The sequence below is a fragment of the Ambystoma mexicanum genome, chromosome 6p (assembly GCF_040938575.1).
Source record: "Ambystoma mexicanum isolate Mex_15411 chromosome 6p, UKY_AmexF1_1, whole genome shotgun sequence".
NCBI classification, from domain to species: domain Eukaryota; kingdom Metazoa; phylum Chordata; class Amphibia; order Caudata; family Ambystomatidae; genus Ambystoma; species Ambystoma mexicanum.
In genome coordinates, this window is record NC_090935.1 from 84,503,964 (window position 1) to 84,518,244 (window position 14,281).

At 46.3% G+C, this 14,281-nt stretch overlaps 1 long non-coding RNA gene and 1 pseudogene across 1 annotated transcript in view; both read left to right on the top strand.

Moving 5' to 3' along the window:
- LOC138510881 (uncharacterized) overlaps positions 1 to 14,281 on the top strand; it is a 143,311-nt gene that overhangs the window by 108,869 nt on the left and 20,161 nt on the right. The window lies entirely within an intron of this gene.
- Positions 12,813 to 13,634, top strand: LOC138510880 (small ribosomal subunit protein uS5 pseudogene; annotated as a pseudogene).

A 14,281-nucleotide genomic window follows, 5' to 3' on the forward strand; every position in this document is an offset into this window, starting at 1 on the left:
AGGTTATGTGAAGAATTTAGTTGTAAAATAACCCCAAAAAATACAAAATAACAGGTGTCTGTCAAGCACCTGCAAAAATAAACGGCTCTTTTCAGTGCCTACCTCAAAGGGGAAATGGGGCACACTATTTAAATGTACATTCACCACGCTCAGATTTTCCATAAGTCCGTGGACATGGCGGTAGTCTGTGGACAGCGTGTATTACAATTGAGGATTCTGGGGTGGAGAGGCATGCAAATGAGAATGAGCGGAGGTACGGATTTGTCAGTAAAGTTTACTGGGTGTGTTGTGTAAGGAGAGATTTTGTCAGAATGTCTTTTTCCTGAGAGAAGAACAGATAGCTATGTGTGTTTCCGAAAACAGATTATCTGGATTATGGGAGACTCATAGATACATTGGTTGGATGAGCATGCAGAACGCTGTGAAGTAGCTGCAGATCTTGGATTTCCTCATGTGGAAGTGCACTGGCATGGAGTGCGTGGAATGAAGTGGCTGGGCTTGGTACCTCTCTGTGCTACTTTAGAGACAGAGCATCATCCAGACATAATTATAATTCATGGTGGAGGGAACAGTTTAGGACATGTGTCTGGAATTTCTTTGCAATTTGCAATGAAAGAAGGACTTGAGAAGGTCATGGACATGTTTCCAAATTCCCAAGTAATTTTTTCTCGTATTGCACAAATGTGGCTGCATTCTTCTTTATTCGGTCCACAAATGGAGAAAGCGAGGCGCAATGTCAATAGGGCTGTTTGTGCCTTTCTAAGAGATGTTGGCATGTCCTCTTTCACAATGAAAATATTATGTTTCATAGCACATACATTTTTCGCAGAGATAGAGTCCATCTTACTTATGCTGGCAATCAGATTTTTCTGAGAAATGTGCAAAATGCATTGCAACCTTTTCTGGAATTATAGTCATCTATTTTGCAGTAGATGTTGATGATTTCAAGTTTTTCAAACACACAAAAACACCACCAAAAGGCTCTTTTCAGAGCCACTACTTCCTGCCAGAGAAAAGTGTATTGGTTTGTTAGGGCAGCACTCTAAAATTTTACATGTCCTAGGTCTGTCTGCGGACTTCCAAAAAATGCACAGGGCCCCGTAATATTTATTTGCCACTTCTATTTTTAAACTGTGAAAGGTGGCTCTGAAAAGAGCCTTTTTTTATTTTTGTTGTTTTATATTATTTGTGATTTTTTACACACAACACACTAGGAGAGGAGTAGAAAGGAGGGTAAGGAAGGGACACCAACCACGGGGATAAGAAAGGGCAGGGGAAGAGAGGAAGATGTAGGGTGGGCCTTACTTAGGTAGGGATCAGGTCTTTTGGTGCACTGTGACCGTAGTCTCGAAAGCACTTCGAAGACTCTCCCCCCTGCAGAGTACTGAATCGCAGTACATACACAATAGTGTGACCCTCGAAAGGTAAGGGTCAACAGCATTGCAAATGGCCTGTGAAGCAGTCGGAATGATGCGCTCTCCCACAGGAGTGTCTCTTGTGGTGAGAGGAGCGGAAACGGAGGATGCTGTAGAGGAACTCAACCTACTACGTTTATCACAAGGTACAACCTTGCGAATGTCTGCACTGTGGAACGACGTTAGATGTTGCTTCATGGATGTCATACCAAAGCTGTACGAACCACGTCTCCCACAACTCAGCACCATTTTGCACTGGTTGTAGGTGACCTTGTTCACACGTGCTATTGGTATTTTACCATGAACGGTAAACAACCGCCACACCCAAGTCTCCCGGCGAGTGCTGGTAGTAGGGAGTTCCTCGACCCCATTCTCTTCATCTTCTTCATCCTCATTCTCTACATCCTCACGCATGTTCCTCTCTGCAGGCCCTCGGGGAGGTGGTTGTGGTGAAGGGTTTGAGGGTGGTGCTGAGGCAGATGTAGCAACAGCAGCCATGGATGCCAGCAGGGTTGATAAAATAATCTCAGCAAGCGCAGCAAAGGCAGCAAAAGTCAATCTGCAATCGCCAGAAGTACAATGAAGATCAGCTCTGAGGCGTGGCCTTTTATAATGGTGGAGGGGTGCGCTTTGCGAACAGATCGAACACCCAAAAGGTTCAAAAAGTTACAAAAATATCTGGAAAGCCAGGGTCATTCTTTTAAAATGTTGGGGAACCGGACAGTGTCCGTAAATTAGGACACACGCTCAGCGTGGGTGCGGTCACATGATTTATTTATTTATTTTATTTATTTATTTGCATTTATAAAGCGCACAGAACTGCCCTGGGGCATCGTGGCGCTGTTACAGCAGACTTAGTCATGAACACAAGCATAGGAATGTGTTTACAGATGTAAACCGAGTTACCGAGTACATTTCACATTGGTAATAAACATTGAGCTTAGAGGTTATGCTATGCTGTGGTTACAATGCAAGCATGAGAGTGCATGTGGAAGACTTTAGCGGAATAGGAGGGTTTTGAGGTTTTTACGGAAGGTATGGTATGATTTTTCGTTCCTTAGTGAGGTAGGTAAGGAGTTCCAGTTTTTAGGTGCGAGGTGTTGGAAGCTGGTTCCTCCCGCCCTGGATCTTTGAAACGTGGGGACATCAATCATGTTGGTGCGGTGAGCTCTGGTGGGTCTGATGGAGGCTTTCGGTGTGATTCTTTCTGCGAGATAGGGTGGGGCATCCAGGGATAGGCATCTATGTGTGATGGTCATGGCTTTGAAAAGTATGCGTTCCTTCACGGGTAGCCAGTGGGCATCTTTCCTTGCTTGCGAGATGTGTTCTCTTTTTGGAATGGACAGTGCTGCCCGGAGCGCATTGTTTTGCGTGATTTGGAGTTTTTTTAGGTTGTGGGCGGAGGTGCCTAGGAACAGGGCATTACAGTAGTCTAGTTTTGTACCTATAGTGGCTCTGGCGATGGACAGGCAGTTTTTGGCGGAGAGAAAAGGCTTGACAGCATTTATCATCTTGGTGGTAAGTGCCGAGGAAGAGGCTATGGCGTTGACCTGGCGAGACATAGATAGTGAGGCATCTAGGTGAACGCCTAAGGTTTTAACAGTCTTGGAGACTGAGATGGTGGAGTTGTCGATGTTGAAGGATTTGTATTGGGGGGGGAGTTTGTTGAGAATTTCATTGGTCCCTACTATGAGGATTTCGGTTTTGTCCCCGTTTAGGCAGAGGCCGTTGGCCGCCATCCAGGTTTGGATGGCTGTGTAGATTTTGGTTAATGCTGTCGCATCTTCTTCGTAGGTCCCAGTTAGAGGGAGTAGTACCTGCGTATCGTCTGCGTAGTTGGTATACGCTATGTTACGACAGTCGAGGTCATTGAAGAGAGGAAGGGTGAATATATTGTAGAGAGTGGGGGCGGTGCAGGAGCCTTGTGGGACGCCGCAGTGGATGGTGGTAGGGGTTGCCGAGGCAGTGTCTGAGAAGACTTTCATGAGTCTGCCATTTAGGAATGAGGCCACCCATGCAATGGCTTCCGGGGAGAAGTGTGCTTCATTTTTTAGGTGCATGCCTAGGATATCGTGGTTGACAAGGTCAAAGGCGGCAGATAGATCCAGTAGGAGAAGGAGTGCCGGTTTGCCTTTATCCATAGTGTCAGCAAGCTGTATTTTCAGATCAAGTAGGGCTGACTCAGTTCCGTGACCTGGTCGGAAGCCTGACTGTCTTTTTCCTAGGATATGGTTGGTTTCGAGATAATCCTGGATTTGTGTGTAGGCCATTTTATCCAGTATCTTGAGCAGGAAAGGCACAGTGGTGATGGGCCTGTAGTTGGTAGCTACTTCAGGGTCGAGGGTGGTTTTTTTTAGAAGCGGGCGCACCCAAGCTTCTTTTAGACTGTCAGGGACAGTGTTGGTTTTGAAAGAGGCATTAATGAATGATTTAAGGAAAGGGGCGAGTGTTTCAGTGCAGTCTTTGATCAGGCTGGCGGGGCAGGGGTCTCCTTTACAATTGGATGGTTTGATCTTGTTCATTATCTCAATAACTTCGTGTTCTGTGACTTCCCTGAATTTGAACGGGGTAGTGGGGGCTTTGGTGGATGTGGTTCCCGAACTAGGGGTGGGCATGTGGCTCGTGGTGGTGGGAGATTTGAGGTGCAGTGATAGGTTTTTGTGGTGCTCCTTAATTTTTGTTTGTAGGAGTTCAATTTTATTTAACAAGGCAGATTGTATGGAGTTGCACCAGATTTGGTCTTTAACAATGTCTTGTGATTTGGTGGCCGGTGTGGTGAGTTCGTTGAAAATGGCGAAGAGTTCTTTGGATTCGGAGCTTGCATTAGCAATTCTATCATTATAAGAGACTGATTTAGCTGTGATTATGGCTTTTTTGTATTGGGCAGTGATTTTTTTGTAGGAGGATAGGGTGGCTGGGGAAGGCGATTTCTGCCAGGAGTTTAGAGCTTTTCTTTTCTGTGAGCGGAGTTCTTTGAGTTCAGTGGAGAACCAGGTATTTGAGTGTTTGATAGTTTTGGCTTTTTTGGTCTGCAAGGGGGCAATGGCGTCAATGGCGGTGCTTATGGTGCTCTTGTAGATATCTGCTAATTCTGACGGGTCAGATGACTTGAGGTCTGTGGAGAGGATGTGAAGGTGGGGTGTAATTTTATCTTTAGTGAGATTTTTTACACATCTTGCCAGTGCTGGGGGGATGGGGTTAGGTTTGTTTGTGTTAGATACAGCGGGAATAAAGAAGTGAATGAGGTGGTGATCTGACCAAGGAGTCGGGGTGATGGAGCTAATGTCGACGTGACAGTTGTGGTCAGCTATCCAGTCCAGGATACGGCCTTTGTTGTGTGTGGGTGAGGTTATTTTTTGGTCGAAGCCTAGTTCTTTTAAGGCTAGTGCAAGAGATTTAGCAGGCTTGTCCTTTTTATCGTTATACCCCAGGTTAAGGTCACCTAGAAGGATGCTTTTGGAGGTGAGTTTTAGGTTTTCTGTTAGGCGGTGTACAAGGTTCTCATGGAACTCTGTTAGGGGGCCGGGCGGGCGGTAGACTAGGTTGAAGGTGATGGTGGAGTTAGGGGAGAGGGCAATTTTTATAGCTAGAGAGTCTATGTTGTCACCTAGATTGGAGGTGATTTGTCTGGCCTCGAGGTGGTCTTTCAGGATGAATGCTACCCCACCACCTACTGAGGAGAGGCGGTCTTGCCGGATAATGGCGTACCCCTGTGGGATAGTAAGGTTGAGGGCTGGCCCTGCAGCGCTGTGCAGCCATGTCTCGGTGATGGCTAAGATGTCGAGGTCCAAGCTAATTAGGAGTTCGTGAATTTCAATGGCATGGGCAGGGATGGATCTGGCGTTTATGAGGGCACACTGTAGGTTGTGTGTGTGTTGGGCCGAGGTAGGGGTGGTGTTGAGTGGTGTCGCCGGGATGGGGTGCGGCATGGTGGGTTTAGGTAAGGGTGTTTTGACTGTAAGGGATGGCGTGTTAGGCGTGTTAAGAGTGGTGGGAGGTGCTTGGTGGGTGAGTCTAGGGTATCTAGAACGGAGACCTAGGAGTTGGTTCCTGGTGTGGATGGGTCTGGTGTAGGAAGTTATGCTGGGTGGAGGATGACGTGCTGTGGGGATGCTTTCAGTGAAGAATGATGGTAGGAAGTAGGTGGGAGGAATGTTGGAGAGGAATGCCAGTGGGGCAGCTGGTGAGCTGGTGGATTGTTGAGGCATGGCGAGGGTATCGTTCAACATGGCACAACTAGAAACAGAATGCAATGTGGGCAGCAAAATCAGGGCACAGTATGCAACCATAAGGCACAACACAATAGTGTGGTCTAGATACGACCATAAGGCACAACACAATAGTGTGGTCTAGATATGACCATAAGGCACAACACAGTAGTGTGGTCACTATGCGACCATAAGGCACAACACAGTAGTGTGGTCTAGATACGACCATAAGGCACAACACAATAGTGTGGTCTAGATATGACCATAAGGCACAACACAGTAGTGTGGTCACTATGCGACCATAAGGCACAACACAGTAGTGTGGTCACTATGCGACCATAAGGCACAACACAGTAGTGTGGTCTAGATACGACCATAAGGCACAACACAATAGTGTGGTCTAGATATGACCATAAGGCACAACACAGTAGTGTGGTCACTATGCGACCATAAGGCACAACACAGTAGTGTGGTCACTATGCGACCATAAGGCACAACACAGTAGTGTGGTCTAGATACGACCATAAGGCACAACACAATAGTGTGGTCTAGATACGACCATAAGGCACAACACAGTAGTGTGGTCTAGATACGACCATAAGGCACAACACAGTAGTGTGGTCACTATGCGACCATAAGGCACAACACAGTAGTGTGGTCTAGATACGACCATAAGGCACAACACAATAGTGTGGTCTAGATACGACCATAAGGCACAACACAGTAGTGTGGTCACTATGCGACCATAAGGCACAACACAGTAGTGTGGTCACTATGCGACCATAAGGCACAACACAGTAGTGTGGTCTAGATACGACCATAAGGCACAACACAGTAGTGTGGTCTAGATACGACCATAAGGCACAACACAGTAGTGTGGTCACTATGCGACCATAAGGCACAACACAGTAGTGTGGTCTAGATACGACCATAAGGCACAACACAGTAGTGTGGTCTAGATACGACCATAAGGCACAACACAGTAGTGTGGTCACTATGCGACCATAAGGCACAACACAGTAGTGTGGTCTAGATACGACCATAAGGCACAACACAGTAGTGTGGTCTAGATACGACCATAAGGCACAACACAGAGACTACACAGTATTACAGTGGTCGCTGGGCGACCGTGGTAACGGTGCTATTGTCAGATGACATCAGGAACACGTCCGTGAAGGGAACGGGTGTCCGCAGGACACCAAATCCACGGGAACGGTCGTGCGCATGCGCACGTGTATTCTAAGGACAGTGTTCGGGTGCAAACAAATTAAAAGTGCGACACAAGTGAGATGGACAGCTACGGACAGGCACGATGTATCCTTAGGACACCTCCATTTTGTTTGACTATGGACATCCCGGACACCGTGCGTCTTCTTAAGACAGTTTCAACTTGGCTGCGGACAATACGGACAGGGATAGTGTCCTTAGGATTCCTCCATTTTGTTCACTTATGGACATCTCATATACCAGATGTGTTCCAAGAACACTTCCATCTTGGTTGCTAACGGTACGGAGAGGTCTAGTGTCCTTAGGACACCCCCATTTTGTTCATTTACGGACATCCCGGACACCGGCTGTGTTCTAAGAACAGTTCCATCTTGGCTGCAAATGGTACGGACAGGTATAGTGTCCTTAGGACATCCTCATTTTGTTAATTACGGACATTCCGGACAGGTGTGCTATCCGCGGACATTCTAGCTACTTTTAAAAAAAAATAAGACACAAAGAATTTCATTAAAAGAAACATATATACAATTTATGAAAGAGAAGGGGAATCAGAAACTGATACAAATACAGGGGAATAAGGGGTTTGGGGAGGATGGATGGGAGGGGATGAAGGGGTGAAGGGATGGAAGTCTCATCAAAACGTTTTTCTTGGTGTTGAGGGTTTGGGGATAGTTGACTGGGACATGGAGAGGGGGAACTGGTACATGTGGGACAATGGTATTTTTTTTTTCTTTTATGTGGTCCTCCACTAACTGTTTCAAAACATTAAAATTTTCATTGAGCATGTGCATTTTCTGTTCCATCCGTTGCAGAGTCTTTTCCAATGGGTCTTTAGGTGTATTATTTTCAATGTTAACTACACATAAAGTAATGATTATTAATCTGGTTATATAAAGAAGTGTCTACCATTATTATCACTGTCTTCAGACATTTCCTCACGTGGAAAATTCTCCTCTAGCCATTCCAAAGTACTGCACATTTCTGTGTGAAAAACAAAAATATTTTAATTGTAGTGTACCTAATACAAAAAGTTTAGAAATATATAAGAAAAATGAAGTTTAGTTTCTGGTAGGTTGTATTCGTATTGTTGTGTAGGTCTACTGTTGCTTCTAGCTCTGCAGTTTCTGTGAGGTAATTATGTTGGAGGCAAATGATTTTTGTTTTGGTATATTCCATTTTACTACATATGGTATTTAAATGGATGGTTGATGTGTTAGATATATAGGTTTCACTGTTTATTTATTATTAAATATAATGTGTTTATGTGCTGCTTTTTTAACTTGTGCAGTGTTTATATAGTATGATAGAACAATTTAAGATACCCCCTGAGTGTGTGGGTAGTGTTGTCTTCTGAACCGTTCGTGGGCATAAGCACAGTCCACGGACATCAAAATCATTAGCAGGGGGTTTAGTATATTCTATGTTACATGTATATAAAGTAAGGGAATCCTAGTAAACATCTATCAAATTCACACTATGAAAATATATATTCATTAAAAACCTTTGTTAAAGGGACGTTATGGTTAAGTTGCGCTACTAAAAAGCTATGAAATTCAGTCAAAATACTTTCTTAAAGGGACGTTATGGTTCCAAGTAAAACCGAAAACCCCTAAAATTTGCCAGTTATGGTAAGCTAAGCATCCATAACTCGTGCCACCACCGTGCACTGCTAAGACTAACACCCAGGACATCAAATATGACATCACAAATGTCATTGATGACCTCACTGATGACATCACATGTCTGACTCCCCCTTTTTCCCTTTATTGACATATCTAGGCAACATTGTTTTGTTCAGTAACAGTCAGGAACAAAGAATTTAAAAGGTACAATATTTGGAGACAGCCCCAGTAACACCCCCCACCCACTTCTCTACACATTTCCTACACAGACATCCATCCGAACTATCCCAGACAGCTCCCTCCCATCCCCATCTAGCCCCACCCTGCCCTCCATTCCCAATCCCCCTCACAACCCCATCAATAGCTCCATATTGCTAAATGCTGCTCGGGCTACCCTTGCCAATACCCCTCCCTCGGATGCCCCACCAACCCTCACATAAACACACCAATGGCACCTCAAAACCCTTTAAAAACACACACACTGCTCCACCTTAACCCTTTGATCTTTGCACACTTCACCCTATCTCCACCCAGATCCATGACAACATCTTCCACTTACACCCTTATGCCTTCCACAATTTACCCAACCCAGCGAAAAATCACTCTTCAACCAATATTACAAAACTCCAGGCACCAACCTCACCCCTCCTTGCATCCTGTAGAAATCTGCAACTCAATTCCATCTCTGACCTCACTCCCCCCTCCTGTCTGCCTCCTTTTGACATAATCTCCTCTCGATGGACCCAGTCAATGCCCTATACTTCTTTGGTCCCCTCTTCCCATCACTGACACTGCTCCTCAAATGAGGGACACCTCTGCAATTCCCTCTCACAAACACCCTCTTCCTACTACCTCTAAACCAGACCACTCCCTAAGGAACCACACCTTGCAAGCACTCTTCTCACACACACCAATAATGCTCCCAGAATCATCCTCCTCCTCCCACTACAGATACACGTCACATTCCATTAACTAACCAACTCTTTCCATCTTCTACCCCTCACATCCCCTCACTGCCCTCCATAACCATCCTGATTCTGATTCAAACGGACCCCTCCGGCTGGGTCCCCCAGTGTCCTCTGTCTCTGCCCTCACTCACCTGCCCAACCACTGACTCCATCTATTCCCATCTATCCCCCTCCCCGCTGCAAATCACCTTTTTAGAAGCAGACTATCATGCATCCTTATCAATGCAGATATGCTGCTAAAAACCACCACAGCATACACAGCCTAATATCCTCTGAAGGCTATGGCATAATTTTCATCACAGAAACCTGTTTCTCCAAGGACCGATTGCACACAATGACTTTTCCCCAGGCTGCACTCTCATCGTGCACAACAGAAACAGCATTGCAGATGGGATCGCCATCCTCCACAAATCACACCTCACCCTCTCATTTTCCAAGGTACAAGCCTGCAATGTAGAATGCAAATCACTTCTAGTGAAACTTCTCATCACCCCATCTTTTACTCACAGCTTCTTACTCATATGCAAACCCCGACTACAACAGACACTTCACTGATACCCACAACAAATCCCAAGCATTAATCTCAGTTGCCCAGCTCTCCCTCACCATGCTTGGAGATCTCAACATATGTAGCAAAGATCCACATAACCCCATGACACAACCACTCCTGGTCCACCTGGAACCCCCGCCACATGACTCAACTAGTATCTGGTGCCACACACTCCACAGCACATACTCTAGATGTAATATTCAGCTCATACAATCTGATTTCCACACTCCCCCCATCCACTAATCAGGACGGAGCATGCAGCCATCTTCTTCACGTTTCCGACTGCAAATTCTCCTACTTGATTAACTAGGTCATAGTAACTCCAGGCTTGGCTAACTCCCTGCTTGCCTCTGTACCCAATCTCCTTCTCCAGGGAGGTTTGCCCTCCATCCGCCATTTTGTCCAGTGGCCCTCATACCTCTCTCCCCTTTCAGATTCTCCTCCCAGATGGTTCACTGCATCTCTGAAATGACTTAAATCACAAAGCCACACCCTGGAATGCAGATGGCAGCCCAACCCATCACCCCAGAATAGTGCTGCATACACCTGTCAGATACAAGCCTACAAGGCAGAAAACCAGAGGCCAAAAAAATCCTTCCACTGGAACACAATATAACACCCATAACAACAGCAGGGATCTCCACAAGAACATCTCATAATTTGAGGGCCCTCCATGCACTTCCTCCCCTATCCCCTCTCCCAAGCACTCTGCAACGCCCTCTCAGACCACTTCCACAACATAGCAGTGGAAAGACACAACACCATCAACACCAAAGTAGCAGCACTCCTGACCCAATCCCTTTCACACATCCAACCTCACAGACCTTCCCCGCACACCCTCTCTTCTCCTCCTTCTATCCCATCTCAACACCTGAATTCCAAAAGCGACTATCCTGCAGCCGTCCGTCGGGCTCAACCTGTGCAGGTCGCATCAAAAGATCTATCATTAACTCTTCTCTCACTTCAAGCACTTTATGGGAGCTTACAAGACATCCCACACCAAACCACTGTGAAGAAAAACGGTTGTAGGTCATATGGTCGAAAACAAAAGGATTGAATGCCTTTTGATCTATAGTAAAATGATCGAAAAAAAGGATTGATTTTTTTTTATTTTTTATGGAGGGTTCCCCCCCAACCCCCCTTTGTCTTTATTAAAAACATTGTTTTACTAACTCAAACTAAAAAATATATATAAATAAATAAATAAAAAAAATTGACCTTTTTTTTCTCGACCATTTGACTGTCGATCAAATGGTAATTAGGTCCTTTGGTTTTGACCATTTGACTGGACACCAAAAAAAAAACTCCCTAGACTCCTTCCTACCGGCCACTTCCTACTGGACAACTACAGACTTATCTCTAACAAATGTTTCATAGCCATACTAATTGCCCAAACAGACTACTCCCAGCTTTGTCTTTTCAGTGAATCCCGGGAAAAGCCAGGAGCTTGGAAGCAAGACGATGTGCAGCAACACAGGTTCGATCTTCGGGTCCGCGCTTGGAAACCTCTGAGTATTATAAATAACCAATGACAATTACAATCCTACTTTCTCCTCAACCCCATCCAGTCTGGTTTCAGACCCCTATGTGAAACTGAATCATCCCTTCCATCTGGGATAACCTCAAAAGAACCAGAGACTTAGATGTCTGCACAGCACTTATCCTCCTCGACCTCTCGGCAGCCTTTGACACTATAGACCACTGCACCATCACTGACAGACTCAGCATCAGGGATACAATTTTGATGTTGATATCCTCCTTCCTCACCAACCAGTCATAAATTATCCATGTGTCTCCTTGCCCCCCTGCTCTTTAAGCTCTACCTGAGCCCCCTGCCTGCTTCCATTAGCTCACATGGCCTAACCTGCTACAACTACACAGATGACACCCAGATCATCTTCAAAATCCTGAAGACCTCTTGCAACCCTCCCGCCCTTGCCTTTGCCTCACAGAAATCAACCACTGGATGATTGGCTGATTACCTCCTCCTCAACCCTGGAAAAATTGTTGATCTGCGGTAAAACTGTTTCCTTCTTTCCCAACCCACCCCATAGCTGCCCTCCCTGGTTCATCATCCTGCCACATCCAACTTAGTAAAGAACCTGGGATGTACCACGGACGCAGATCTGACACTTTCAAAACACAAAAGGCCTCAAAACGAGTTTGGCGGTAACCCTTAAATCCGGTGGTAGCTCTGTTACTGCTGGATTTAAGGGTCCGCCAAATCAGGGCTTCGGTGGATTTCTCCCCAGCTCTGAGTTGGGGGAAATCCACCCAAAATTCGTGCTCATACCTCCGGATGGAAATCCGCCGGCGGTATGAGCGCGGAATTTCCCCATTGAGCCCAATGGGGAATGGGGCATTCCCGAATGGGCTAAATGGGGAATGGGGATTTCCAAATCCACCAAACCCGTGATCCGGCGCTAATAGCGCCGGTGGGTTTGGCGGTAGGGCATATAGCGCCAGCGCTATTAGCGTCAGCGTTACCGCCCAACACGTGATGAGGCCCAAACTCTGTGTTTGAATCATGCCATCTACAGCTTTGCATTCTCTGATGCATCTCCCCTTTCCTCTCCTACCCTCACTGCGTCAGAGCTATCATGACTATAGTCCTCTCCTGCTTAGACTTCGTAAACTCCTTGTACCTGGTTGCCCCTGCATCTCAAATCAGAACGCTCCAACGGGTCCAAAACACTGCAGCTAGTCTCCTGCTAGCCCTTGGCCCCATAGAGCACATCACAACCACCCTGCGTGTCCTCCACTGGCTCCCTGTCGGGTGACGGTCCACCTTCAAAGCCAAATCTTATTATTAAGATCACCAAATGGCGGACAATGCCAGTGAAAACAGGGGAGGCTTCTGCGGCAGCCGTGGGAGAGGAAAGGGCCACAGAAGAGGCCGTGGGGGCCGCAAAAAAGGCAGATGAGAAGGAGTGGGTTCCTGTAACAAAGCTTGGTTGACTTGTCAAGGACATGAAGATAAAGTCTCTCGAGGAGATCTATCTCTATTCCCTCCCTATCAAGGAGTCAGAGATAATTGAATTTTCCTGTCCTCCTTTCTAAAGGATAAGGCGCTGAAGATCATGCCTGTATGGAAACAGACCAGGGCAGGGCAACGTATCAGGTTTAAGGCTTTTGTACCCATTGGGGACTATAACGGCCATGTTGGGCTCAGGGTAAAAAGCTCCAAGGAGGTTGCGACCACTATTCGTGGCACCATCATTCTGGAAAAGTCGTCCATTGTGCCAGTAAGGCGAGGTTACTGGGGTAACAAAATTGGCAAGCCCCACACTGTGCCTTGCAAGGTGAATGGTCGCTGTGGTTCAGTTCTTGTGCATCTGATTCCTGCACCATGTGGTACTGGCATTGTGTCAGCACCTGTTCCCAAGAAACCTTTGATGATGGCTGGTATTGACAACTGTTACACTTCAGCAAGGGGCTGCACAGCCACGCAGGGCAATTGTGCAAAGGCTAATTTTGATGCCATCTCAAAGACTTACAGCTACCTGACCCTGGATCTTTGGAAGGAGACTGTTTTCACCAAGTCTCCATACAAGGAGTACACTGAACACTTGGCTAAGACCCACACCAGAGTGTCTGTGCAGAACACCCAGGCAGCAGCTGTTCCTGGTGCTACCCCAACATAACCTGTTATACCAGAAAATAAAAATGGTCAAACATTGTCTAAATGGATTTATTTAGTCATCGTGTGTTTTGGAAAGTACGTTTCTGACAGCAAATTTTACTATCGGGGCATTTCACGTATTTAATGTGGGGGTGTTGTAGGAGAGGCAAGTGCAGATGGCTTGGGCTGTATCAGAAATGGGTTGGGTATTGCTTGTCTATGATGTAGCTTTTGGATGGTTTTGTGCAGTGTAACTGCTTCTAGCCGGTGTTGCACTACAAACTAGCCAGGTTAAGGTGGAAAGTGGGTTGGGGGAGGAGGGAGAGGCAGATTTAAAGGTATCTGAACTGTAGTATAGATGTGGCCCTGTGAATCTAGTGCATACCCTCTTTTGACATGTGTAGTGGATGCTAAAGCCAACTCTGCGTTGATCATTTTTCACAAGGTCCCCCATGATGTCTCTCTGTTTCCCACCTTGGTCCCCCGTGATGTCTCTCTGTGCACCCACCCCACCTTGGGCCCCGTGATGTCTCTTTGTGCCCCCCACTTAGTCCCCCGTTGTGATGCTGGGAATGCATTGGAGGGACAGGTTCTCCCTGTCCTTGTTCGTTGTGCCTTATCATGTATGTTCTGTCTTGTTTTTTGCACAGGAGTCCATGTGGGACTCCT